This window comes from Macaca fascicularis, chromosome 17 (genome assembly GCF_037993035.2).
Source record: "Macaca fascicularis isolate 582-1 chromosome 17, T2T-MFA8v1.1".
Classification (NCBI taxonomy): domain Eukaryota; kingdom Metazoa; phylum Chordata; class Mammalia; order Primates; family Cercopithecidae; genus Macaca; species Macaca fascicularis.
This window is the reverse complement of record NC_088391.1, coordinates 70056168-70083995: the sequence shown is the minus strand read 5'-3', so window position 1 is coordinate 70083995 and position 27828 is coordinate 70056168. Positions and strand designations below refer to the sequence as shown.

The following is a 27828-nucleotide window of genomic DNA, read 5'->3' as shown; positions in this document are numbered from 1 at the left end:
GGCTTATCAACAAGAGAAATTTGTTTTCTCACACTTCCAGTGGCTGGCAGTCTGAGATCAGGGTGCTGGTGTAGTTGGGTTCTGGTGAGGACTCTTTCTAGCTGCCTTCTGCACGTGTCCTCATGCAGTAGGGAGAGAAAGAGAAAGAGCCAGAATGCTGGTGTTTCCTTTTATAGGGGCATTGATCCCATCATGAAGTACCACCCTCATGACCTTATCTAAACCTGAATTCTTCCTAAAAGTTCCATCTCCAAATACTATTACACTGAGGGTATAGGGCTTCAACATATGAACTTTGGGAAGATAAAATTCAGTTCATTGCAACAGCTGTGCTACTTTGATAAAATTGTATAACCTCTCCGGGAGTCCAATTCTTCCACTATAAAGTGAAAATAATACTGCACACATTTGAGATTATTGGGATAGTAACATAAGGTAGTATAAGTAAAAGCATTTATTAAAGATGGTGCCTGATAAATAGTAGGGACTAAATAATTAGTGTCACAGTCCTCTTCTACCTGCCCTTTCTCTGCTAAAAGCTCCCAATGGTAGGAATAGATTGGATAGTGGGACAAGGAAAAATAAACTGTAAAGGCACCTCTCATGAGGCATTATGATATGTTCTGTATTGGCAATACTTTATCATAGAAGGGAGACATTAATTCCGATTCTGACTTCTTGGAGTAGTGAGCGGCATGGCAGAGGGCTGCAGGGGAGTGACTAGGAAGGAGGAGATATTTGAATTGGGTTTTGAAAACGAGGTGGAATTGCCCTAGGCTGAGACCCTCTCTGCTGATGGACACAGTGCATCTGGGGAATCTGGTTGGCATGACTGTGAGCACCTATCTGAGGAATTTCAGCACACTCTAAGGTGATTTGCTTTTTTTCCTTTGAAAGCTCCTTTACCACCTCATCTTCTCATCTTAGTAGTCTATCATTTCCAGGTAAGAAAAACATATGCCATGTATTACTGAGTGCAAATTGGAAAGATTACAGCACTCTGGGTTTTGGAGTTGCAGATATAAATCTCTTCGCAGGGACTCCCAGACACAAGGAGGCACATGTGGCAAGTCTCAGCCTTCCACGGGGCCTGACTGAGCCTCTCAGCAGCTGCTATTTTATTTCCTTGAAAGCATGTCTGTTAGAGAAAATCCTTTTGCACACAGTCTCTAATGCTAACAGTTTCTTTCCTAGATAAAAAAAAAAAAAAAATATTTTATTTCACATACAGAAAACAAAGTAATAGAACCATTTAAATGCACAACTTTTAGGGTATCTGATTTTTCTTCTTAAATATTAATGCCCTTTTTTCTTATTACAGTGGTAGTTCATGTTCAGTTTAAAAACTACAAAATACAGATAAACAGGAAAAAAAAACCAAACATAAGTCACCCGAATTCCTACTACTTAATGATAGTTAATGTTTAAATTCTAGGGGAACTTAAACTCTTTAATTTGTATTTTATGCATATAATATTTTACTTTTCTATATGGTTTTTAATGTTTTATCAAATATTTTTGGAAATAAGGTATTTTTCTAATATAATTATAGTAGCTGTTTAATATTTTAGTATAATGTTGTGCCATAATTTGTTTTCACCAACCTTATATTCTTGTTTATTTAGCTTGTTTTTTTTGTGAAATTCTCTGATATCACATTTATAGCTTGTAAATTTTGCATAAGTTAATACTTCTTACGATAAAGTTCTAGAAGTGGAATATTTTAAGTTACAGGTATACATATTTTACATGCAGTTGATAAAGTGTTACCAGTTTCTGACCACAAAGAATATGCTAATATAAAAATTTACCAAAATTTTGTGAGAAAATAGATGTCTTTCTGCTTTTTCCAACACTGGACATTAGTATTTTTAAAAAATATTGCCCATTAGATATCTTTTTCTTTTTAAGAATAAGCTTTAATAGGGAGGTACTACTTGAGCTTTAAAAGGGAGAGACCTGGGGAGAATAAAACCCGAACTAGAACAAAGGACTTGAGAGTCCAAGGATAGAGCTTCCCTAGCTTACGTTTTTGCCTGGGGTTAGCCCTGAGTTGCAAGACATATTGTTGCATTTTGTCTGAGATGCCATGACATACTTATTTGGAATTCTAAAAAGACCACAAAACCACCTTTCTTTTTTCTCCATTTCTTTTTTTTTTTTTTTTTTTTTCTTTTCTTTTCTCCGAATATACCCTTTCTTTCTCACTGGAGTTGCCTCCACTATTGCAGGAATGACAAGCAAGTGGTAGAGATTAGACTTTGGCTTCTCTACGAAGGGTGTCTATACTTTCTTCAAAGACTACTATGGAAGGGGGCCGCAAAGATGCCTACTCTGCAGGCAGGATTACCTGGTGGAATACTTCAGTTCATTGTTTATTTATTCAATGACACACAGAAATGGAAATTTCTACCCGATACACTGTTGAAGTGATCATGGAAATAAAACCAACAAAAGAGAACTTTTAAAAATAATGTTTTTAGGGAATGTCATTTTCCTCACTCAAAATTTACTAAATCACAAACCTGGACCTGACTATGAAGTGCATGTTCCAGCCTTGGGGTTGACTTAAATTGTAAATACGTAGTTGCAGTGTGGCCAAGAGGACTGTGTCTGGCCTAGTGCCGTGTGGGAAGAGGACTGATTAAGGGTAGAATGAAGTAGTTAGAGGACTGGCTGTGAGACTGAGACCTGAGTTAGAATTCACTTCCATCATTCACTGACTGTGTAACTTTGGTAAGTGGCTTAAATTTCTAACACCTCAGTATCTTATCTGTAAAATAGAGATTATAAAAGCCCCCTCAAAGGATGTGAGGGTTAAATGACATACTTGTAAAGTATTTAGCAAAACATCTGGCTCATTGTAAGTGGTCAACAAGTAGTAAATATGTAGATACAGTTGTATCTACTACTAAGAACCCAAAAGTCTCATTACTTCACACTGTAGCCCCTTGTGTTAACATTGTGTGAAATGAAGAGGCCACATTCTGTTAAGTGTTAGTTTTAAAATGTTCACAAAGGATGAAAGCAAGAGGAGGAGGAGACCCATACGAAACTGTGAAATTCTCCCATAGAGGGAAAGATACGATGTAGATCATAATCCTGCTACTTTACTGAGATTGTTCAAACTCATTTCAACTGGAAAATTGATCTTGGCTGGGGCATAATTTGCAGATAGTATTTTTATTCTTTAGGACAGGCCTCAGTTCCTATAGTCTTCTTGGACTGAGATGAGAGCTGATTTTTCCCCCCAGGAAACAGGTAAGGCAATATTAGTTAAACAATAAATTTATAAACAGGCTTTATCTATTGGTCTCAAGAAAGTGAGAATTCTGGTCAAGTGACAAATCAGATTCTTGAAAATGAATTTGGATGTGAAGACCATTTAACAAGAGGCTGGAAATAACTGATGAATGATTCAATCATATCTATCTCTAGATTGAAAAGTCAAGGATACTGAAGCTGGTGTAATGAATGGCTAGATACCAAAGTGCTTGTTTATCCTTTTTATCCTCCCCAAGTATTTAGCAGGGCTCACACACGTAGGTGTTCAAGAGCTACTCATTTTTAATTAAATCAAATGCATATTTCATTATCATGTTTTTACTATTATATAATACTTCAGTGTAGAGAAAGTAGAGTATTAGTATTCTGTATGTGCCAACTGGTTTAATGTTTAGTTCCAGAAACAATCAGTTGTTTTTATAAAGAATCCATTCTCCAAAGATGGTGGGCTAACATTTTATCAGACGGGCCACACTCCAGAGATGGCTACTCCAAGATGTATAGCAAACTATCCATATTGCAACTAACATGTTAGGTGATGTTAGTTAACACAGTGAATGTCAAAAATGGGTTATTATTGGTGAAATTGGTGGCTTGTTATTTAGTATGTTTAATATCAGAGATGAGTTTTCACTGTGATGTTAAAGTATACAAAACATGTGAATTGGCCAAAATATTTTTAAAAATCCTACCCCCTTTTCCTCCTCCTTGCATGAACGAGGATTAAGAATCCAGTATTGTTGGTAGCCAGTGCCTTTAGGCACAGGAAATGAAGCCCCAAATGGCCCTGAGCTCAGCTATTGGTTTAAGAAGCTTAGTGGCCTGGTACCAACTATAAGGGTAATAAAAATCTGCTTCTAAAATATGGGTCACATCTCAGAATTGCCTAAAAGGACACTGAGTTCACTGAACAGATTGTATGAAGTGTGTTGAGGGTTACTTGCTAATGAATGCTGAATGTGTGAAAGAATTGGGCTTGAAGTAGTTTTCATTGGCAAAGCTGTATTGTGCAGAGGTAGGAATGGAATCCTCTCACCCACCTCAAATTTCTTCAGGAACTACCATAAAGAACCTAAGAAATGTGCTTGTCCAAAATGGGTTATGTATAATTTGCAACATGCTTACTTGCTCTATACAGAATTCCTTTTTTAAGATCCTCTGATTTTTCGGAGGAGCTCCTATTTGTTCAGAAATGTTCAGAGCAGATTATGTAGACTATTCTACCATCCCTAATTAACATCATTATTCTATTTAATTTTTTAAAAAATTTGATATTGTGTTCTCTTTCTTTCCTCTGAGTGTACTAGACTCAATGACATTTGGTTATATGGATAATATATTGCCTTCAATTTTTCCCAAAGGAAATGTTGGTAAAAGGAGAGAAAGGGCTTCCTCTCTATGCACAAATACAGTGGTGCAGGGATAGAACTTGCCATATGGCCCCAAATGGGAAGAGGGCCAAAGGAAGGAGCAGAGGAATGGGTGCATTGTTGGCCATGACAGGAGTCTGGAGGGGTTAGAAGCAAAACTCTTCTCTAAGAATAGCAATTTTGTTTTTGTTTTTGTTTTTGTTTTTTTTGGGGCGGGGAGTGGAGGGGACGGAGTCTCGCTCTGTCGCCCAGGCTGGAGTTTAGTGGTTGCGATCTCGGCTCACTGCAAGCTCTGCCTCCCAGGTTCATGCCATTCTCCTGCCTCAGCCTCCCAAATAGCTGGGAATACAGGTGCCCGCCACCACGCCCTGCTAATTTTTTGTATTTTTAGTAGAGAGGGGGTTTTACCATGTTAACCAGGATGGTCTTGATCTCCTGACCTCGTGATCCGCCCACCTCGGCCTCCCAAAGTGCTGGGATTACAGGCGTGAGCCACTACGCCCAGCAGAATAGCAATTATTTTTATGGTGACTATTTACTGAGGATTTAATATGTGTAAGGCAATGTGATAAACTCTTTTTAGTACAGAGTCTGCTTTTACTTAAAGTCTCTATGAGGTAGTTACTATTATCCTCATTGTTACTATTATCCTCATTTTACAGAAGAGAAAAATGGGACTCAGAGATGTTAAGCAACCTGCTCATAAGTGTTAGGGACAGAAATCAAACCAGCTGACCAGCAACACTCTTTCAAGCTCTCCTTTCTTCTTCTTTTTAAAAGAAACATTTTTAAGAATAGAAGTTTTTGTATACTTTTGAGACAATTCTACACAATTTCACACACCCTTTTACATTTCATAATCTTTCAGAAATTTGGTTACTGAATCCTATACTTGCTTCTGCTAGCACTTGTGAAGATTCTATAACCAGGGAAAGAAAGGGAAGCAAGTCTCCATTTTTTCTGTGACCTCCATTATAGCAGGGATCCCCACACCCTGGATCATAGACTGGTAGTGGTCTGTGGCCTGTTAGGAACCAGGCTGCACAGCGGGAGCTGAGTGATCGGGCAGTGAGCATTACTGCCGGAGCTCCTACTCCTGTCAGATCGGCAGCAGCCTTACAGTCTTATGAGAGCACGAACCCTATTGCAAACTGCGCATGTGAGGGATCTAGGTCTGGTGCTCCTTAGGAGAATCTAATGCCTGATGATCTGTTGCTGTCTCCCATCACCCCCAGATGGGACCATCTAGTTGCAGGAAAACAAGCTCAGGACTTTCACTGATTCTATAATGATTCTACAATTCTATATAGTGAATTATATAATTATTAATATTTTATTATATATTACAGTGTAATAATAATAGAAATAGAGTGCACAATAAATGTAATGCACTTGAATTATCCTGAAACCATCCACCGATCCCAGTCTGTGGAAGAATTGTCTTCCACAAAACCGGTCCCTGGTGCCAAAAAGGTTGGGGACCATTGTATTATACCGTTCTAGCACAATTCTAAGTGTTTTAGAGGAGCTCTAACTGAATAATACTATCACTCAGAGAACACTGCTATTAAATTTTTGAATATTTGTCTTTTAGGTATTTTCCCCCAATGCACATGGAGCAAAATGGAATCACATTATATTATGTTATAACTTGTCTCTTATTAACAACACATTATAAACACCTTTTGGTGTCACTAAATATAAACATGGAATATGTAGTCTTAAGAATTATATAATTGGTTTCAACAACACATCCCCCCATCCAGGAACTCTTAAAATCTCCTTACTGTAACTCTATTGAGAGGATGCATATGACATTATTAGCCAAGAGGAAATCAAAGTTATCAAATGCATCTGTACTATTCTCCCACAGCATTGTTTTGACAGGAATTGCAGTATTTTCAACCAATGTTTTGGCACAGTCTGAAAATTCAACTTCTCTTTGATGATCACAGATGGCATAACTGAAGCAACTTGATGCTGCTGTTGTATAAATTTTGTTACATTTTGTTCTGGGAATGGGGTCAATATGGTCATAGATCGAAGCTGGGCACTTTGGCAGCAGTGAAATCAATGCTGTTTTGCATTTCCTCTATTGATAGGCTCTAAAGGACCACACTTAGACCAATTCTGAATTCACATTTTGGTAAACACTCATCCAAAAAGTAGATGTTAATGATTTGACATCTGATAGGGTAGATAGCAAAGTATCCCTCCTTCAAAGTGAAAGAAGTACAAACTATCAACAAAAAAATTTCCTTATTTCTTAGATTGCTGTGATATTCTACCCACTTCCCTCTCTTTGCATACCTGATGGTTATGATTGTTAATCTTAAGTAATTGATATGCATATATATATATATCTCCACATTACAGTTTTTAAAAATCGCAGTTCTTTACCGACAACACCCAAATATGGCAGATAATCTTACAAAGAAAAAAAAATCAGAAACAAACCTCAGATGAAACAAGAATACCAAAAAGAATTCAAGATTTTTATCTACCAACTTAAGAGGAAGGCAAGGCACTTAGTCGATCTTGCCTTTTGCTGGTGTTTAGTCTCTCAGGCCCTCCTCAGTTTTATGAACCAAGAGCCACCAGAGGGAAATAGAAAGTTGAAACATATGAATATGTCAAAGTGTGGAAAGGTGAGTCTCAGCATTTCCCATGTGGGTGTGTTTTGATTTCATGTTAATTTGCTTATTTCTTCTCTTACCTGGAGCTTCAGAGGCTAAAATTGAAAGTGCAGGAGATCCTGACTGAAATGCTAAATTACTCTTCCGGAGGCTATGATTCCACATAGCCTAGTACCCCAGCATTCAAAGAATCCATGGAGGAAGTCATTTTCATTATTAATCTGTTCATTTTTAAACCTTAATCTATTATAGACTAATATTTTGGTAAAATACAAAATCTTGCTCTTGGCTGTCATGGCAATGCCAAATTGTTATAAAAGGTTTTAATCATGTATTCTCAATCTCTGTGCCAGTAACAAACAATTTGAGTAGTACTGGTCTACTGAACTAAACATTAGTTTGACAGTTTAGAGATTGGGACTAATCTTGATTTGAATGCTAAAAGTCCAAACAACTCAGATCATTTAGCTTTCCTAGGACTCTGGCTTTTTTAAGCTTTAAGTTTCTATATCATAGGAGATGTTAGATGTTAACCAGCTTTGATTAAAAATGTTTAAGCATGACACACAAGCTGGTGGGAGAATTTGATACCAGCTCATTTGGTAACTGGGAACAACTTCAGTGCATCTGATTTCAACATTTTCTGTGGAAATTGGTTTCTTAACTGAACTGCTGGAAAGAATCATTAATAATAGATAACATAAAATTAAACACCCACATACACACATACATACAGACATCCATGTAATACAGCCATTGTAGATATGTGTGACTCTTGCAAGAATTGGTCCAAGAAGCCCAAATGGATCTAAAGTACATGAGATTAAATGTGTCTTCTTTTAAATTATTTTAGGCTTTTTCAAAGAAATGTAAATTTTCTTACACAGAAAGTGGGTTGCATAATGCTGATTATGCTTACCTTAGGTACATTTTTTTTCCTCCTTATTTTGAGGCAGAAGCTATTGGAGGAAAAAGGTGTGGCTTGGATGAACTTAGTTTATTATAATTTGCAATGGGAAACATGGTGTTTCTGAGAAAACATTATATTTTAATTATAGTTGACACGCATAGAAAAGTGCATAAACTGTAAGAGAACAGCTCAATGAATTTTTATAAAATGCATAAACCCACCAAACCAGCACTCAGTGACTGAAGAATATGAACAACCTAGAACCTCTCCCTCCCTTAATCTCCCTTTCAATCACCAATCCCCCATGGGTAATTATATCCTGGCTTCTTATGCAATAGATGAATTTTGCCTGTACTTGAACTTTATATAAATGGACTTATACACTAAGTTCTCATTTTTGGCTGACTTCTTTTGCTCAACATTGTTTGTGAGATTCATTTCTGTTGTTGCCTGTAGTTGTGGTTTGCCTATACTCATTGCTCTACAATGTCCATTATATGAACATACTCATTTTTTTTTTTTAATTGGGGAAAACTTGAATGTATTTGAAAACGTTTTGAACCCATCTACAAGACAGAATTATAAATCCGTGAAATGTTTATAAAGACGTTGCTCCTGGGGTGTTAGACTTCTGTGTGCCATCCCATTTTCTCTTCCCAATTTTCATTCTACAAATAGGCCGGAAGTTTGCCTAAGCTGAGTCAGAAGAAAAAAGGTGAGCAGATCCCATCCAAAAGCATCAGCAGCCAAACAGATGTGGTAAGAGTGATGGGTCTGATGTTAGAAGGCACCTGGCTACTGCCTCCCTGATTCGGGAAAACAGTACCCAGAGAGTTGCTTTGGAAATGAGTCAACTGATCCATGATAGGAGAAGCTGATTTATTTGTCGAAATATAGGCAGGAGGTATTGAAACTAGCCTCACTCATCAAGGTTTATGCAAGGCCATTATAGTATTTCCACATTATCTCTGCCTTTATTAATTCATCCAAGCAGACTATTTGCTTTTTGGCCCAATGTAGCCCATTGAGCAGACATCTTTCTGAGTTGTTCATAATGACGCCTAGATCTTTTTCGTGAGAGGTGCCAGCTAATTCAGAGCCCATCAGACCCATTAGTGTGTGGGAACTTTAAACGATCTTTTTCAATATGCATTACTTTGCAATGAACTATTTGGGAGTGTGTTTTCATGCATAACCTAATCAATTTCTGTTTTAGTTTCTTTGGGAATGCCACAGAATCTCTCAATGTTTCAATGAGGCTTAAAAGTGTTGTTGAGATCTCATAGTTAAATGGGTCAAGTTTCAATTCTTTTTTCTTTCAGGATTTACATTTTGAGAATTTATTTGCCTAGCAAAACCCTAAGGTTTTTATTTCGAGCTGAAGTTATAGTTGAAATATTTTTTGTTTGTTTCAAAAAATATCTACTTGAAAAAAGCCTTGGGCATTACAAAGCTCCAAAGAATGAAAGAAATCAGAATGTGTACCTCATAATGAAATCCTACACAGAGAAAATGAATTTAAAATTCAACTATAATAAAGGAAACCACACCTAATAATTCTGCATATATTTGAATCGAGCAAAGCACTATTTTGTTTATATTCTATGATTTGAAATTAATTGAAATGAGCTGGAGGTTTTTTTTTATTTTGAAAAATAGTCTCTCAATAATCTTAATAATTTAAGACTGGAAGCAATCTGTAGGATCCATCCTTTTTTTTTTTTTTTTAAGAGATTGACTTAATTTAACTTTCTCTGAGGAGTTGGGCATCTAATGTATTATAAAAGAGGCAGAATTATGCTCTATGATATGATGACTCTTTATTTCATCTGTAGTTTTACAAATATAAAGGGAAAATCAATCATATTTTATCTCTATAATGTAGAATATTTAGACTGGTTATAAGGCTAACCTACAATTAAGCCTATTACTCTTTCAACTTTGACTTGAGACAATTTCAAAGCTATATAGGAAATAATTTGGGAATTTTCTTAAAATAGAGATAAATTCTTACTCTGTGTGGGAAAATAGATTTTGGCTGCAGCTCTGCTGACCACCACCCTCACCACCCATAGGTCGGGTTCTTGTTCTTTACATTTTTATAAAACAATATATAATGATGAAAGTACATACTGATCATATGATGTCTTTGATTTACTTAATTCTAATTGACTTAGGATCTTAATATTAAAGCAGTAGTAGCAATAATATGCATTATAATCCATAATGATATTGTCATGCACATCCATGTGAAGAGACCACCAAACAGGCTTTGTGTGAGCAACATGGCTGTTTATTTCACCCGGGTGCAGGCGGGCTGAGTCTGAAAAGAGAGTCAGCGAAGGGAGATAGGGTGGGGCCGTTTTATAGGATTTGAGTAGGTAAAGGAAAATTACAGTCAAAACGGGGTTGTTCTCTGGGGGGCAGGAACGGAGGTCACAAGTTGCTCAGTGGAGGAGCTTTTTGAGCCAGGATGAGCCAGGAAAAGGAATTTCACAAGATAATATCATCGTTTAAGACAAGGACTGGACATTTCCACTTCTTTTGTGATGGAATGTCATCGGTTAAGGCGAGGCAGGGCATTTGCACTTCTTTTGTGATTCTTCGGTTACTTCAGGCCATCTGGGCGTATATGTGCAAGTCACAGGGGATGCGATGGCTTGGCTTGAACTCAGAGGCCTGACAGATATAAAACAACAAATATATCTGTATTTTGAGAGTAATTTTTTCCCAGGTGGTAAGTGAAGGTCAGGAGGAATCAGTTGATTTTTCAGCTCCAGACTCTTAAGTATAATTTCACCTTGAAAATGGCAAAACAAAATATTTAGTATTGCATGAGTCAATGACAAAGAATGCCAGGAGCCCAAATATACTTCATCAAATTCAGATATCCCTCTGGAACCACTGGCGGATTTTGATCACCAAGGATGATCATGTGAGAAGTTATTTATTGACAAGGTTTTTCCTGGTTGATAGAAGCCAAACATCATGCTCAATTGGCTGTTTAGTAAATGATTGTGCTGATAATGATATCAATTTTACATGTGTGTGTTACCCTTTATTTACTCCTTTATTTTTAAAAAATTATTATTTTCATTTGTAGAGATGGGGTCTCACTATGTTGTCTGAGTTGATTTTGAACTCCTGACCTCAAGTGATCCTCCCACCCTGGTCTCTCAAAATGCTGGGGTGAGCCACCACTCCTGGCCAATGTCACCATTTTTTTAAACTTTTATTTTAAGTTCAGTGTTACATGTACAGGTTTGTTATATAGGTAAACTTGTGTCGTGAAGATTTGTTGTGCAGATTATTTCATTACCCAGGTGTTAAACCTAGTGCCTATTAGTTATTTTTTCCTCATCTTCTCCCTCCTCCCACCCTCCACTCTCAGGTAGGCCTCAGTGTCTGTTGTTTCTCTCTGTGTCTGTGTTCTCATCCTTTAGCTCCCACTTATAAGTGAGAACATGTGGTATTTACTTTTCTATTCTTGCATTAGTTTGCTAAGAATAATGGCCTCCAGCTCCATCCATGCTCCTGCAAAGGACATGATTTTGTTCTTTATTTATGGCTGCATAGTATTCCATTGTGTATATGTACCACATTTTCTTTATCCAGTCAACTGCTGATGGACATTTAGGTTGATTCCTTGTCTTTGCTGTTGTGAATTGTGCTGCAATGAACATATGCATGCATGTGTCTTGATAATATTTACAGAATATTTATATTCTATATTATATTATATTATTTACATTCATTTGGGTATATACCCAGTAATGGGATTGCTGGGTCGAATGGTAGTTCTGTTTTTAGCTCTTTGAGGAATTGCCACAGTGCTTTCCACAATGGTTGAACTCATTTACTCTCTCACCAACAGTGAATTGTCATTATTTTAAAAGTCAGCTTTGTCAATTTGCCTCCTTACATCTTTCTGGTGTTATCAATTACTTCCAGATCCCTGGATCCACTCAAACATTCTGGAGAATGATTGACATTTACTGGTAACCAGTGTCATTAAAAAGGATGTAGCAACAAAGAAGTTATATTAATAATACGACTTTCTAATGATTTGAATCTGAAGAAATATCTATGCCTTTTTATGTATAATATTGATGTATTGAGAACTCACAAAATTTTATGTGAGAAGGAAATATAATACTTTTCCGTGATGATACTTTGGTCCACTTTTTCTCAACTCAAAACTGTGGAATTAAAAATACAGCAGGACCTAAAAATTCATCATTTCAATAGTGAGCACAAATAGATACTCAATACTTCATCTTTGACAAACCAGAAATATAGAACTCAATTTATATTTCATGTTCTTAGCAGTTATTTGAGGACAAAAATTATTTTTTAATGTGTTTTGTGAACAACTCTTGCAGGAATGTGGGTTATTAATAAATTTCAGTTGGGGAAGATGATGATGGATCACACATGAGATTGGATGGACCCTTAATGGTGGATTAGATTCTTTTAGCATGCCTCAGCCACTTGGAAATAGCAACATAATACATAAAGATCAGCTTTGTAAGTTCTAATGCAAGAAGAAAAATGGCAATACACTGGAACCATGAAAGATACCCCAAATCCTAGCAGGAGGATGCCAGCAAACAGCCTCTGTGACAGTATCTGGCTGAAAAAACTGAGTGAAGCCCCAGTACCTGAGAGAGGCAGAGTGCCTCCCCCTGTGACTCACCTTTCCACCTGGAATTCAAGCAACTCAAGCCAGAAAAGAGCACTTTGTTTATCCCAAGCTCTGGAGTTAACTTGGGGAGAGGTTTGGAGGCTCTGAGAGGGAAAGACACTGGAAAAAGCTACAGGCATTTTCACAGACCCAGCACCTAGAAGAGGATGCCATTTTTAATCCAGGTGCATACAAAATCAGCCATTCTTTGGGGACCCAGCAATGTGGCTGCACAGACACGTTAGTCCCGGGTCAGAGATTGGAGCATCTCTCGGGCCATAGATTGCAGTGGGGTAGAGGCCTCCACAGCCAGGACTGTGGAAAGTGCCTCAGCAGTAGGCACTGGAATTGTGCTCTCCCCTGTTGTAAGCCTAGGGCAGGAGGAGAGCTGCTACAGCTGCAGTTTCTCCTGGATGGCAAGACTTGTAGCCAGAACCAAGTTGGTACTAAGAACCGGTCTGCATGTGCCATGGCTGGGTGCTCCAGCATGCTGCCCTGAGTTCATGGTGCAGAAAGGCCATCTCTGCTCCATCCCCAGGCAGATATGTGGGCATTTGGTGCACATGCTTGCCTGAACCAGCAGCCTTGAGCTTCCCCATCCTTCCTGAACATAGGTCATGGAGCAGCAGGGCTCTATCCACTCCACACCCAGACAGATCTCCAGGCATTCAGAACACCCATTCACCTGGTTCAGCAGCCTGAGCCACTCTACCCTTTCTGACATAGATTGTGGTGCAGTGAGGACCTCCTCATTCCATGCCCAGGCAGATTTTCAGGTATTCAGAGCACCTGTTTGCCCAGTTCAGCAGCCTGACTCACCCCACCCTGCCTGTACAGAGATCTTAGTGTAAGGGGACCCACTCTGCTACATACCTAGGGAGACCTCCAGGCATCAGGAACACCCAATCTCCTGGTTTAGGAGTTTAGTCCACCCTCATCCCCATATATAGAACTTAGGACAGAATACAATGGGTGGCCACCAGTGCCCGGAGGTGTGCCTAGGCATGGAGCTAGGAAACCATGGAGCTGCTATCCCAGTTCCATGCCAAGGCACACCTCTGGGCACTTGGTGACCACCCATTGCATTCTCCCTCAGTACTGGTGCATGTGCTTGTCATTGGGTGACCTGTAGGTGGACCTTCCTGGTCTGGCCCTGCTCATTGTGGCCCCCACTCACCCTGACCTGAACAGGAAGTTCAGACCACGGTGCATGCCACAATCAGCCCACTTCCTGAGGCAACAGAGAACCTCTCCCACTAAACAGGGATCAAGCATATACCCAGCCACATTGTACACAGCTGGTTCTTACCTGTAACTGCCATCTACTGGCTTGCAAAACAAACTGCACAGCCCAATATAAAACCTGCAGACATAGGGCTATAGGAAGCAAAACCAAAAGACCCTACCTAGCATTCTCTATAGTCTCACCCCTAAGGAGCAAGGGGGAGGAAAAGGGAAAGAAAAAACCCAATATTATGGGGGTAAAAAGGGGAAAACCCTGTATACACACAAATTACAAACATTGGAAGTGCTATTATCTCAGATGAGAAGGAACCAACTCAAGAATTTTGGTACCCTAAAAAATCTGAATGTAGCGACACTACAAGAGGATCATACTAGCTCTCCAGCAATGGTCACTAAGCAAAATAGAAACTCAGAAAAGATGGATAAAGAATTCAAAGCATGGATTGCAAGAAAGCTCAATAAGATCCAAAACAAGGTTGACAATCAACACAAATAAACTTCTAAGGCAATCCAGAAAATAAAGGAAGAGATAAACATCTTAAAAGGAAATCAATTAGAGATTCTGGAATTGAAAAACTCACTTAAAAAGTTTTAAAATACAATTGAAAGGTCTATAAATAGATTGGACCAAGCAGAATGAAGAGTTTCAGAGTTTGAAAACTGCTCTTTCAAACTAACATAGATAGAAATTTTTTAAAAGATTATAAAAAGTGAAAAAAGTCTTTGAGAAATATGGCATTGTGGAGAGTGACCAAGCCTAAAATTATTGACATTACTGAGGGAGAAAGAAAAAAGTAAACAACATGGAAAACATATTTGAGGGAATAATTCAAGAAAATTGTCCTAATCTTGCTATAGACATAGACAACCAGATATAAGAAATCTAGAGAACTACTGTGAGATACTATAAAAAAGTCAATAACGCTAAGGTATATAGTCAATAGAGTGTCAAAGGTCAATGCCAAATAAAGTATTTTAAATGCAACTAGAGAAAATTATTACATCACATGTATAAGGCAGCCCAGCTTGCCAAAAGTGGACTTCTCATCAGAAACCTTATAAGTCAAGAGAAACTGGGATCCTATTTTCAGCATTCTTAAATAAAAATAAATTCTAACCAAGAATTTCACATCCCACCAAACTAAGCTTCATTAGTGAAAGTGAAATAAAATCTTTTCCCAACAAGCAAGTGCTAGGGGAATTTGTTACCACTAGACTAGATTTACAAGAGATCCTAATGAATGTTCTAAACATGAAATGAAAGAATAATACCTGCTGCTACAAAAACATATGTAAGTACATAGCCCACAGACCCTATTAAACAACCACACAATAAAAACAACAAAGCCACCAGCTAACAACTTCATGATAGGATCAAAACCTCACATATCAATATTAATCTTGAATATAAATGGTCTAAATGCCCTACTTAAAAGACACAGTGTGCAAGTTGGATAGAGGCAAGACCCATCTGTTTGCTGTTATCAAGAGACTCATCCCACATGTAATGATGCTCATAGGCTCAAAGTAAGAGGTTGAAGAAATAGCTACCATGCAAACAGAAAAAAAAAAAGAGCAGAAGTCACTATTCTTATATAGGATAAAACAGACTTTAAACCAATAACAGTAAAAAAAAAAGGACAAAAAAGAACATTACATTATAATAAAGGGTTTAATTCAATAAGAAGACTTAAATATTCGAAATATATACCCACCCAACATTGGAACACCCAGATTCATGAAACGAATTTGTCTAAACATATGAAAAAGACTTAAACATCCACATAATAGTAATGGGGGGCTTCAACACCCCACTTCAACACCCCACCCCAATAATAGCATTAGTAGATTATTGAGGCGGAAAACTAACAAAAAAATTCTGGACTTAAGCTTAACACTTAACCAACTGAACCTAGTAGACAAGTATTGAACACTCCACCCATCAACTAGGGTATATACATCCTTCTCATTTGCACACTATATTAGTCAGGGTTCTCTAGAGGGACAGGACTAATACAAAGGGGAGTTTATTAAGTATTCACTTACATGATCACAAGATTCCATAAAAGGCTATCAGAAAGCTGAGGAGCAAGGAGATCCAGTCTGAGTCCCCAGACTGAAGAACTTGGAATCTGATGTTCAAGGACAGGAAGTATCCAGCCCAGGAGAAAGATCCTCAGATTATTAGGAACATCTCTATGCACACAAACTAGAAAATCTAGAGGAAATGGATAAATTCCCGGAAACACACAACTTCCAAATATTAAGTTGGGAAGAAATGAAAACCCTGAACAGACCAATATTGAGTTCCAAAAATCAATGAATAATTGAAAACTAATCAACCAAAATAAAGCCCCAGACCAGATGGATTCACAGATGATTCTACCAGATGTACAAAGAAGAGCTGGTATTAATTCTACATTCCAAAAAATTGAGGATGAGGGGCTCCTCCCTAACTCATTCTGTGAAGCCAGCATCACCCTGATACCAAAACCTGCCAAAGACACAACAGAAAAGAAAACTACAGGTCAATACCTGTGATGAACATAGATACAGAGATCCTCAAAGAAATGCTAGTTAGCTGAATCCAGCAGTGCATCAAAAAGTTAATTCACCACAATCAAATAGACTTCATTCCTGAGACTGAAGGTTGCTTCAACATAAACAAATTAATAAATGTGGTTCACCACATAAACAGAATTACAAACAAAAACCATATGCTCATCTCAACAAATGTGCAAAAGCTTTTGATAAAATCCAACAATCCTTCATGATTAGAAACCCTGAATAAACTAGGAACTGAAGAAACATACCTCAAAATAGTAACAGCCATCTATGACAAACCCGCTGTCAACATCATACTGAATGGACAAAAACTGGAAGCATTCCCACTGAGAATTAGAACAAGATAAGAATGCCTACTCTCACCACTCCTATGCAACATAGTACTGGAGGTGCTAGCAAGTCTCATCGGGCAGGAGAAAGAAATCAAAGGCATCCAAATAGGAAAAGAAAAAGTCAAATTATCTCTCATATCATGGATGATATGATTCTATACCCAGAAAACCTTAAAGACTGACAGAAGGCTCCTGGAAATGATAAACAACTTCAGTAAAGTTTCAGGATCCAAAATCAATGTACAAAAAATCAGCAGCATTTCTATACACCTATAACATTCAATCTGAGAGCCAAATCAAGAAAATAATCCCACTTACGATAGCCACAAAAAGTACCTAGGAATACATCTAATCAAGAAGATGAAAGATCTCTACGAGGAAAACTATAAAGCCCTGCTGAAAGAAATCAGAAATGACACAAATGGAAAAACATTTTATACTCATGGATTGGAAGAATCAATAGCGTTAAAATGGCCATACTGCCCAAAGCAATCTGCAGCTTTAACACTCTTCCTATCAGACTACCAACATCATTCTTCACAGAACTAGAAAAAGCTATTTTAAAATTCATATGGAACCAGAAAAGAGCCTAAATAGTCAAAGTAATTATAAACAAAAGAACAAAGCTGAAGGTGTTACATTACCTGATTTTAAACCATACTATAAGGATCCAATAGCCAAAACAGCATGATACTGGTACCAAAACAGAGACATAGACCAATGGAACAGAATAGAGAACCCAGAAATAAAGTTGCACACCTACAGCCATCTGATCTTTGACAAAGTTGACAAAAATGAGCAATGGGGAAAGGGCTTCCTATTCAATAAATGGTGCTGGCATAGCTGGGTAGCCATATGCAGAAGAATAAACTGGACCCCCTAGCTTTCACTATATGCAAAGATTAACTCAAGATGGATTAAAGATTTAAATGTAAGACCTCAAACTATAAGAATCCTAGAAGTAAACTTAGGAAACATCATTCTGGATGTTAGCCCTGGGAAAAAAGTTTATGACTAAGTTCTGAAAAGCAATTGCAACAAAAACAAAAATTGACAATTAGGACCTAACTAAACTAAAGAACTTCTGTAAGGCAACAGAAACTATCAGCAGAGTAAACTGACAACCTACAGAATGGGAGAAAATATTAAGACATTATGCATCTTACAAAGGTTTGATATCCATAATCTGTAAGGAACTTAAACAACTGAACAAGCAAATAAATAAATAAATTTATTTTCTTAATAATTAAGAAATGGGCAAAAGACATGAACAAGAACATAAACTTATTTTTCCAAAGAAGACATACAAGTGGCCAGCAAACATATGAAAAAATGCTCCACGTCACTAATCATCAGAGAAATGCAAATCAAAACCACAGTTAGATACCATCTCACATCAGTCAAAATGGTGATTATTAGAAGGTGAAAAGACAACAGATGCTGGAGAGGCTGTGGAGAAAAGGAAATGCTTATACATTGTTGGGTGGATTGCAAATTGATTCAGCCACTGTGGAAAGCTCTGTGGTGATTCCTTAAAGAACTAAAAGCAGAGGTGCCATTTGACTCAGAAATCTCATTACTGGGTATATATCCAAAAGAAATGGATATTCATCGCAGCACTATTCACAATAGGAAAGACAGGGAATCAATCCAGGTGCCCATCAACAGTGGACTGGATAAAGAAAATGTGGTACATATACAGTATGGAATATCACCTGGCCATGAAAGAGAATATCATGTCCTTTGAAGCAACTTAGATGCAACTGAAGGACATTATCCTAAGTGAATTAATGTAGGAATAGAAAACCAAATACTGCATATTCTCCCTTAGAAGCGGAAGCTAAACATTGGGTACTCATGGACATAAGGATGGTAACAATAGAAACTGGAGACTACTAGATAGGGAAGGAGGAAGCGGGCAAAGATTGAAAAACTGACTGTTGGGTACTATGCTCAGTACCTGGGTGAAAGGATCAAATATACCCAGGTAAAAAACCTGCATGTGCATCTCCAAATCTAAAATAAAAGTTAAAAATAACAAAGACAAAACAAGAGCAAAATAAAATTTGATTGGGAAAAAGAGGCACCAATATGGAAAGACAGCCACTGCCATAGAAAATTTAATATCTGATGCCTACATGGGGGTTAGACAGAGAGATGTAGCTGTATAATTGCATTTTTCTTTGGTCCAAGGATCTTAATTATTACATTTGGAATATTTCAGTAGTTTCCAGAGTACACTGTCATTTACCTAGCTCAACACAAATGTCTATGGAATAAGCTATAACAACATATATTTTATACCCAGAACAGAAAGAAACTAATATAAACTAATATAATCAAAATTGTGGAAAGAAAAAAAAATGAGTAAATTTGATGTGGTTCTAAAGTGAAAAAACAAATCAAGATTAAAGGAATGCCATAAGAAAAAAAATGTTCAAGTTGTAAAAGGCCTATTCCAATGTTGCAGTAGCTAGGATTTGCTGATTAGGAAAGAAGGAAAAGTTGATCAGATAAGTGTAATGGGAATAATATTTTAATGGCCTCTTATGTGTGACTATGTGTATGTGTGTGCATGCATGCATGAATTTGGCTGAATATTTTAAATCAACTTGAGGCTGAATATTTTAAATCAACTTGAGTGACAAAAAACTTACAAATAAGAAAATGTACATACGTTAAGTATGGAGTTCAATGAGATTTGAGGATACATGTACCTATGTAATCCTCACAATCAAGATGTAGACTATTTCTTTTTAACTAAGAACCTTTTTCTCTCATTGCAGGCAGCATCTGAAGCAGACATAGAAACTGCATTGAGAAAAGTAGGAACAAAATATAAACTCTAAATAGAGTTTTTTAAATCTTAACTGAGGATATTGGTTTTGGAAGAGAGTTTAGGTTCAGAAGTTTGGGCATTGGAGTATGAGAGCCAAAGCTCCAATTAGCCATCCAAAAGGCTTGTGAAAAATGCTGAATGAGCTTTCTATAGGAATCTTTTCCTCTCTTAGTCTTGCTTAAAGAATTTCTTGGGCTGTAGAGAAGAAGCTGAATCAGAAATACTAAGAATTAGCCAGTTTGCGCCAGTATTATGGAGTAGGAGGATGGTAGAAAAAGTGATATGGTGTTTTTCAGTACAGATGATCAGTTTCTCAAACCTCTGGTTGTCTTAGGAGTGGTACGTGAGAGCATCCCAAAATATCTCATCACCCCAAAAGAGGAAAGGGTACCAAAGAGACAGCCTGTGGGCCCAGGGTGAGGAATGCAGGGTGCACTATCAGCTGGAGGCTGATGAAAACTCAGACATCAGCAGTGAGTGGCTAAACCAAAGAGTAATGTGAGCCAAAAACCAGAACTCTCTCCTGCCCTCACTCCCGGCAGCCTAGCTGTGATACAAGTTTCCCAGAACTTAAATTAACTCTGGGGAGAATGGTGAAGGGGAAATCCTGGAATGTCAGAAAGCACCAGTTTGACAAAAATTAAGTTCTCTGCTACTAGGTAAAATGAGGCTTAATGTAGAGATTAGGTTGAATAGTAGAAAAATAAAATTACATTTTCTTTTTTTGCATATCTAAATTCTGAGAAATATGTACCCACTACATGAGCAGAATAAATAAATCCAATGTCATATTAGAAACTAAAATTAGTAATGAATGAACATTATTCAACCATATTGAGTAACTATGTTTGTATGGCACTTGAGAGTTGACAAGTGGTTTTATGTACTTAATCTTATTTGGTCCACTCAATAGCCTGCAAGGTAAGCAAGTCAAAGACCTTTCCTTTACATGAAAATATAGACAGCTATGAAATACCATCCCTGAATATTCATTGATTCAATTCATCCAAGAAGTCAGTGAAATGCCACATACTTGCCACCTACTTGACATTTCATTTTCCCTGGAGTGCATTTCCAAGAGGCTGTGAGGGATATAGAGCAGGGTCACAAAAGCATCATGAAAGGTAGGAATGTAGTAAGACCAAGGGGTGGCTATGCCCATAAACAGAAATGGGCATAGAGGTAATAAGTATAAAACAATGAGTTCTTGACATTTTATGTTACTGTTGCAGAAATGAAAGTGATATGGTTTGGCTGTGTCCCTACTCAAAATCTCATCTTGAATTGTAACTTGAATTATAATCCCCATGTGTTGGGGAAGGAACCTCATGAGAGGTTATTAGATCATAGGCATAGTTCCCCCATGCTATTCTCATGATTCTCAAGATAGTGAGTGAGTTTTCACAAGATTTGATGGTTTTATAAGAGGTTTTTCCCTGCTTCGCTCTGTACTTCTCCTCCCTGCCATCATATGAAGGACATATTTACTTCCCTGTCTGCCACGGTTTTAAGTTTCCTGAGGCATCCCCAGCCATGCAGAACTGTGAGTCAATTAAACCTCTTTCCTTTATAAATTACCCAGTCTTGGGCAGTTCTTTACAACACCATGAGAACGGACTAATACAGAATGGGAACTCTAGTGATATCCTCATATCTGCTGGTGGTGATTTAGATGGTGCAGAGAAGAAGCAAAAAGTTCACAGGAGAATAGTCTTAGTCATCTGACTGATGAGCCAGTGGAGGCATCAGTAACCCTGCTGGGTGGTGAGGAAGATGCTGGATAAGGTAAGAAAAGGGCTTGGAGAAATAAAACTAGTTTCAGAGACTGGTCTTTCCATACAAGATGCAAAGGGGTGTGGTGTTCTTGAGCTTGCCCTGTATCTGAATAAGTCTAGACATGCAGATCTGCACTTATTATCCAGGGAGCAGGTGATATCAAAGCCTGGCAGGTGGCTGGTCAGTTCCTTCACAGCCAGGACCCAGCCACTGGCCAGGATATGGAAATTCATTCAAACAGCTCAGAGATTAGAACAGAGTTTCAATTCCAGCTGCAACTGGAGTCCTGGAGGGAAATCAAGTTTGTAATCCTGTCTGCGGTCTAGTGCAAAAGAGAGGGGAGCAGAGAAAGAAATAGTGGAGATGAAGTCAGTGGCAGCAGGGCCCCTTTCCTGCCACTGTGGGCTGAACTGCTGCTGACCTTCCGACAGGGTCAGGATGAACGTGAACTCAAGGGACCTAGACTATAGATGAAGGTCATCCATAGTGCCAGTGGTGTATAGAGAAGACAGAGATTGAATATCACAGCACCCATACAGGGTAGCTTTTGAGCCAGACTGGAAATCCCAGTCTGACAAAGTACACTAGTCATCGATTTGGCGCACTGCTGAGATGTGAAACAGGTAGCTGGAAAACAATGCCTGATTGGTAGGCCATTTATTTAAAGAAAATCAAAAATAATTTTAACTAGATGGCTAAATAATTTTGATAATAATTTGTAATTTTTACAGGGTTTAGGACATAGGAAAATTTTCCTAGATAAGTAGGAAGAAATGTTCCAAGCTGGACTCAAGAATTAAATGAACAATAAAATAATTCCTGATTACTTCTGTCATATATAGAAGCTCATTCGACTTGACTGTTCATCTGACCAGCCTAGTCATGTAGAAAACCGGCCAGGCCAGGCCAGTCCCATGATTTCAATTTCTCCCTTAAGTCCTTTTGTCCTGTCAGTCAATTTTGGCAGGATCCTGAGAGAGGCATTTAAGAATACCTAGGTTTTTTGTTGGTTGGTTGGTTGGTTTTTGCTTTTTTTGTTGTTTTTCTCTATTTCTGTTTACTTGAAGAGCTTCCATTCTCCATGCACACAGACAAAAAAAAAGTATAAATTCTGGAATAATAGGAGCAAGGTCTTATACACCTGTAACACGTACACTATCTAGTCGAGTTACTACATGACATTAGAAGCTCCCAATGCACCAGGTAATTGATCTTTAATTTTATTTATTCCATTTTGTTAGAGAATTTTGAACCAGGTTTTCTGTATAAGTGCCTAGTTTTTCCTATGTAGCAGAAATAATAAAGATGATAAGAGAAGAATGAACACCTATAGAATGTGTACTGTGTACCCTGTCCTAGGTATCCTTTGAGTTGCTTTTCACAGATTATCTTATCTGTCTTCACAAACTTATGAGGTAGGTACTGTTATTATCTCTGTCTTCCTGGAATCCACAGGATTTTAGATCTGAATGACGTGTTAGCAAACATGTTGCCCTGTTTTCCAGTTAGCTCTTATGCCATACCAGTGTCTCACACAAATGAGAATGAATTAGACACCAGTGTCTTGCACAAATAAGACACTGAGGTCCAGACCACTTATGTCAGTTGCCTAAGGGCTTGCTTTTGTTATATGACAGGCCTGGAATAAATGTAGGTCATTTCATGTTCATTTATCTTTCAACAATACCATGCCTTCTCTTAATTATAATTAAAAAAAAATCTTCTCTTAGAAATATAAGTGTATGAAACAGATGAGGTCTGGTACAGTCACCAGAAGTAAATAAATAAAATTCTATGTGAGCTGATTATATATATATATTTATATATAATGCCGCCTTTAACAAAATATCAGCAAAGGAAATAAAAGAATACATAGAGATTTCAAATCTTTGAAAGCTCATCAGACTTCCTGATAACCAAGTTTGTGTCAATGGTTTGGAGCCACTTTCATCTGAGCTTCTACAAAAGATCCGAAGAAGGCACCTATTAAAATTTCATAGGTCATAATTAATGATCCTGCTCATAAAATTGCTGCTATTATCTCTGACTCTAGATAGACGGTTTACCTGCAGGGAGAATTTTCTTTGCAGCAACACGTGGAAGACCATAAATTGGCCTGGTTCATTAATTTAGTGGGTCTTGGAAAGCTAAACCATCTTTCTTTCTAAATGATTTCAAAATAAGTTTACTGCAACAAGACATGGAGAGATTGCTATATACCCACTTTCTAAATCTACTACCATGGCCTGAGGTTGTGAAAATTTGAGAAAACTTTTGATTTTCAACTCTTATTGTGGTTTCCCCATGTTCATGTCCTTGTGTTTGCAGGGCATGCCTCCACAGCTCTATGGTACACATTGGGAGCACAAGAAAAATCTGTGTCTTTTGTGATCTCTGCTGCATGCAATACAGTGTGAGGGACAAGGTGTAATTCCACATTTGTTGAGCCATTGAGACTTTTCCTTTTACCTACTTTGTCCTCTTCCTCTACTGTTTCTTCCTCTCTTTCTTTTCTCCCATCTCAACCATTACACCTCTGAAAGATTCTCCCTAAAACAATTTCTTAATTGTCAGTGTACAATTGAGCCAAGAAAGCATTTTGTTACCACACTCGCTTCCTCCAACCTCCCCACCAGAGTGTTCTTTGGTTTCTCCTCCACTGTTAGAGGAAATGAGCTATAGGGATATTACCTTGACGTGAGTGTGCTTCACAAATACTTATCAAATTTAATACTTGTTCTTTTGTTGAATTAAAAAAAAATGTAGAGATGGGGTTTTGCCGTATTGACTGGTCTCAAATTCTTGGGCCCAAGTAATCCACCCACCTTGGCCTCTCAAAGTGCTGGGATTACAGGTGTGAGCCACTGCACCCTAATATTTGTTCTTGAAATGTATAATTATAAAGATAAATCTACCAGGGGTAAAAATATATTACACTTTAATTTAAACAGTATGGCCAATTGTTCCATTTGGCATTTTGGATTATCTGCACCTTCAGGGATTACTGTCTGAACCTAGCATTTTATCTGCAACAGTTTTACATCCTGCACAGACTTTCTGATGGAAATGCAATAAAAGTTATTAGTTGACAGGAAAGAGTGCTGTTAAATTTGCTTTAAATAATAGACCCAAGTGACATATCAAAAATGTTGACTTGGTTTTCTAGACCTCATGGAAACAGACTAAACGGGAAGGGAGTAAGGGTGTTAAGTACAAGGGTGAAGATATAATTTACACTTGGTTATTAACTTAACCAATGTTGTCAATAGTGTATTTCCTTTTGCCTTGGGGCTAGCTGGAAATGGCAAAATTATCTCCAGTCCAGTCAACTGGCATCTGCCATTCACGGTGTGAATAATACCACACTTAAAACTTGATAGAACAACCCATCTCATGTAGACTTTGAAACATCACCACTTGGAAATTGCATCTCAAGAAACCAGAATCAAATATGACACATCGACCTAAAGTGAGGAGGGTCAATAGCCCATTAGCACTTCCCCAGAGAGTTTGTGTTATAAGTGACCTTCCCTTTCTGCTGCCACTCTCATCCAACTGCATCAAAGCTGCGTGGGGAAGAGACAAACTAATCACTTGCATATACTAAACTTGCTGCAGGCCATTGTATGATAAATTGTCCAATTTCACTAAGCAAGGTAGCTTTGAAAAAGAAAGAAAATTCAGTCTCACAGAATATAACATCATTGTGTGGTCAGGTCTTCAGCTGTAATGCAGGACTAAAAATATCTACATTTTCTGTCAACTTCTCCCATCTTGCTGGGTGTGTGTGTGGTGCATAGAGGGTGTCACTATTATAAAACAGTCACCAGAGGAGTCTCCTTGGCTAGAAGAACTTGATTTTTTAAAAAATATGTCACCTCATTGATTTGAAGGTTGCATTTTTATAATTTTGTTCTTGTAAGAAACTAAAGCATGAAGTATGAACCCTAAGAGTCAGGTCAATTTGGAGTAAACTTACATGACGAATCAACTTGACAGCCTCTGAAACAACTTTCAATGGCTTTAAAAATATGAATAATAATTTGAGTTATAGCAGTTTGGGTATTGAGAATGATGATATAAATTCTACTGCCTGATTTAAGGATTAGGTAGCTTGGGGGAATTTTGTTTTGCTGCAAAACACACTTATGTTTAACTGTTGTTGCTAATCTTGTCCCAACATTTCTAGGCAGTAATGTTAGGAATACCAATTTTTCTGTTGGCCAATTCTGGGCAGGTGGTAGGTGGGACGTTAAGTGGGGTTAAAAAATGGGTGGCCATATCTACTGTCTCCACAAATTGTTCTTGGTCCTTGTTTACTGCACTGTTCTATCTCAAATGTTAGTTTCTTTCATTTATGGAGTACCTCAGATGGGATTTGCCAAAGGGTATGCCTCACAAAACTGGTTACACAGCAAGAAAATAGATGCTACTCCAAAAATGATAAGTTATCATTTAAACTTACTAATAAGTTTAATTGTTTAAATTTATTTAAACAATAAAATAGGTGCTTTTCTCAGAGCTTTAATTACTAATGTGCATTGTGGCTAACCAAAAGAGATAGAAAATCGGTGGCATTTACCAACCTTATTTGTCCAACTATTTACTTTAATCTAGGGGAATTTTGTGGGAGTGATGTTCTATGGAGCATACTTGGCCAAACATTTAAATTGCTCAATTTCAAATGAAAGCAGTCCTTAAAAATGATCTGCAATACCTACCATTTGAACCTACTATAAAAGAGAACCATAATAGAGATGGCAGCAATATAGAAAAATAAAAATTCAATGTGAACTGACACTATGAATAGTTTTGAAAAACTCTCAGACTAGCGTACAGAAATTCAAGGGAGAACAGAGGTTAACTGCCTCCACCTGCGCTCTTGCAGGTTGCCTGGTCAGTTTTCAAGGGTGATGAGAGATTAAGAGATGCTCCCACATTGTGAAAATTGTGAGGAGCATGAAGGCCTTAGAAGTTTTATTCTCGTGTGACAAAGCAGCTTTGGGAATTGTGACTTGCCTTGGAAGGGCAGTTCACTAGGGAAGAAATGTGGCCACGGAGGCATCCATCCTGCTTAGATGGCATGTTACCCTGCAGGAGAGCACAGACCTCTTCTCTCTGGGGCATGCTTAACAAGACTCCCTTTCCCTCCAGAACCAGATACATCCATTACCAATCAGAATTCTCATTAAAGTGGTTTATCTTGGTATAGGAAACATGCCTATAAATTGTACTTCTTTATCATTTGTAGATTAACCTGAATAACTTGAAAAGCCATGTAATTAAAATGCTTAATAGAACAATAGAACCTATTTTATTCATTTATTTAAATATTTATAATTTTATTTATTTTTGAAACCTCTATTAACAATTACTGTATCAGCTGTCTTCTAAGCCTTGACCCCTTTCTTTCCACATTGTCTCTTCCTAGACTTTCCCTGATTTTCCTGCTCCTGCTTCCAGCTCCTGAAACATAGCATCAATGGATTTGTAACAATTGTATCTAATATCGTCACATGAACAAAAATGCAAATAAACCTCCAACCAAAAAAAAAAAAAAAAAGAAATGAATGAATAGAACTTCATTCAAGGCAATGAATGAATGAACTTGTAGATCTTCTTTGCCCCCAATTTAAGAGTCTGTCTATATAATCTGCCACATCAAAACATCCAATGTTTTTAAAGCCAGAAGCATTTTGTGTATTCATCATTTCTCACCAAATATAAGAACTGCCACAGAAATGCCTAGCTTTTAAAATTCTATAGCAGAATTAAACAATCTCAAGACTAAGCAGAAAATCAGAATGCCGAAGCTAGAAGAAGAAAAATGAATGTAGCTTAGTTTGTTTCTGCTGACAAGCCAATTTGTAGTTCTCTCTTTAGGTCAGTGTTCCTACGAAGCTGGAGGCTTCCAGCGGTTGCACTGGAATCTCCATACTCAGTCGCTGAACTGTTGCAGAGCTGAGCACCCCCGCCTTGTTTAAATCATGAGGGAAATCTCAGCTGTCCTTCTCTTTGAACAACTGAGGTGGCTCATGGGTCATCATGGCGAATAGCCAATAAACCAAAGCCAATACCTCGTCATTCCATGACAGAGGGCAATGAAGCCAGGTTGTGGGGATGATTGCCTAAGGTTGCAGAATCACAATTTGTCTTCAGGTCCCTGACATCTAGATTAATAGTTAT

The 27828-nt window shown here is 37.7% G+C and overlaps 1 long non-coding RNA gene across 1 annotated transcript in view; it reads left to right on the top strand.

Annotated features, from left to right (window-relative positions):
* The window catches only part of LOC135968031 (uncharacterized), a 65341-nt gene extending 38132 nt beyond the window's left edge, over positions 1-27209 (top strand). Inside the window, exon 3 of the long non-coding RNA XR_010582455.1 lies at positions 27074-27209. This is a non-coding gene — a long non-coding RNA (uncharacterized lncRNA). The remainder of the gene's footprint in view (positions 1-27073) is intronic.
* Positions 27210-27828: the final 619 nt, after the last annotated feature.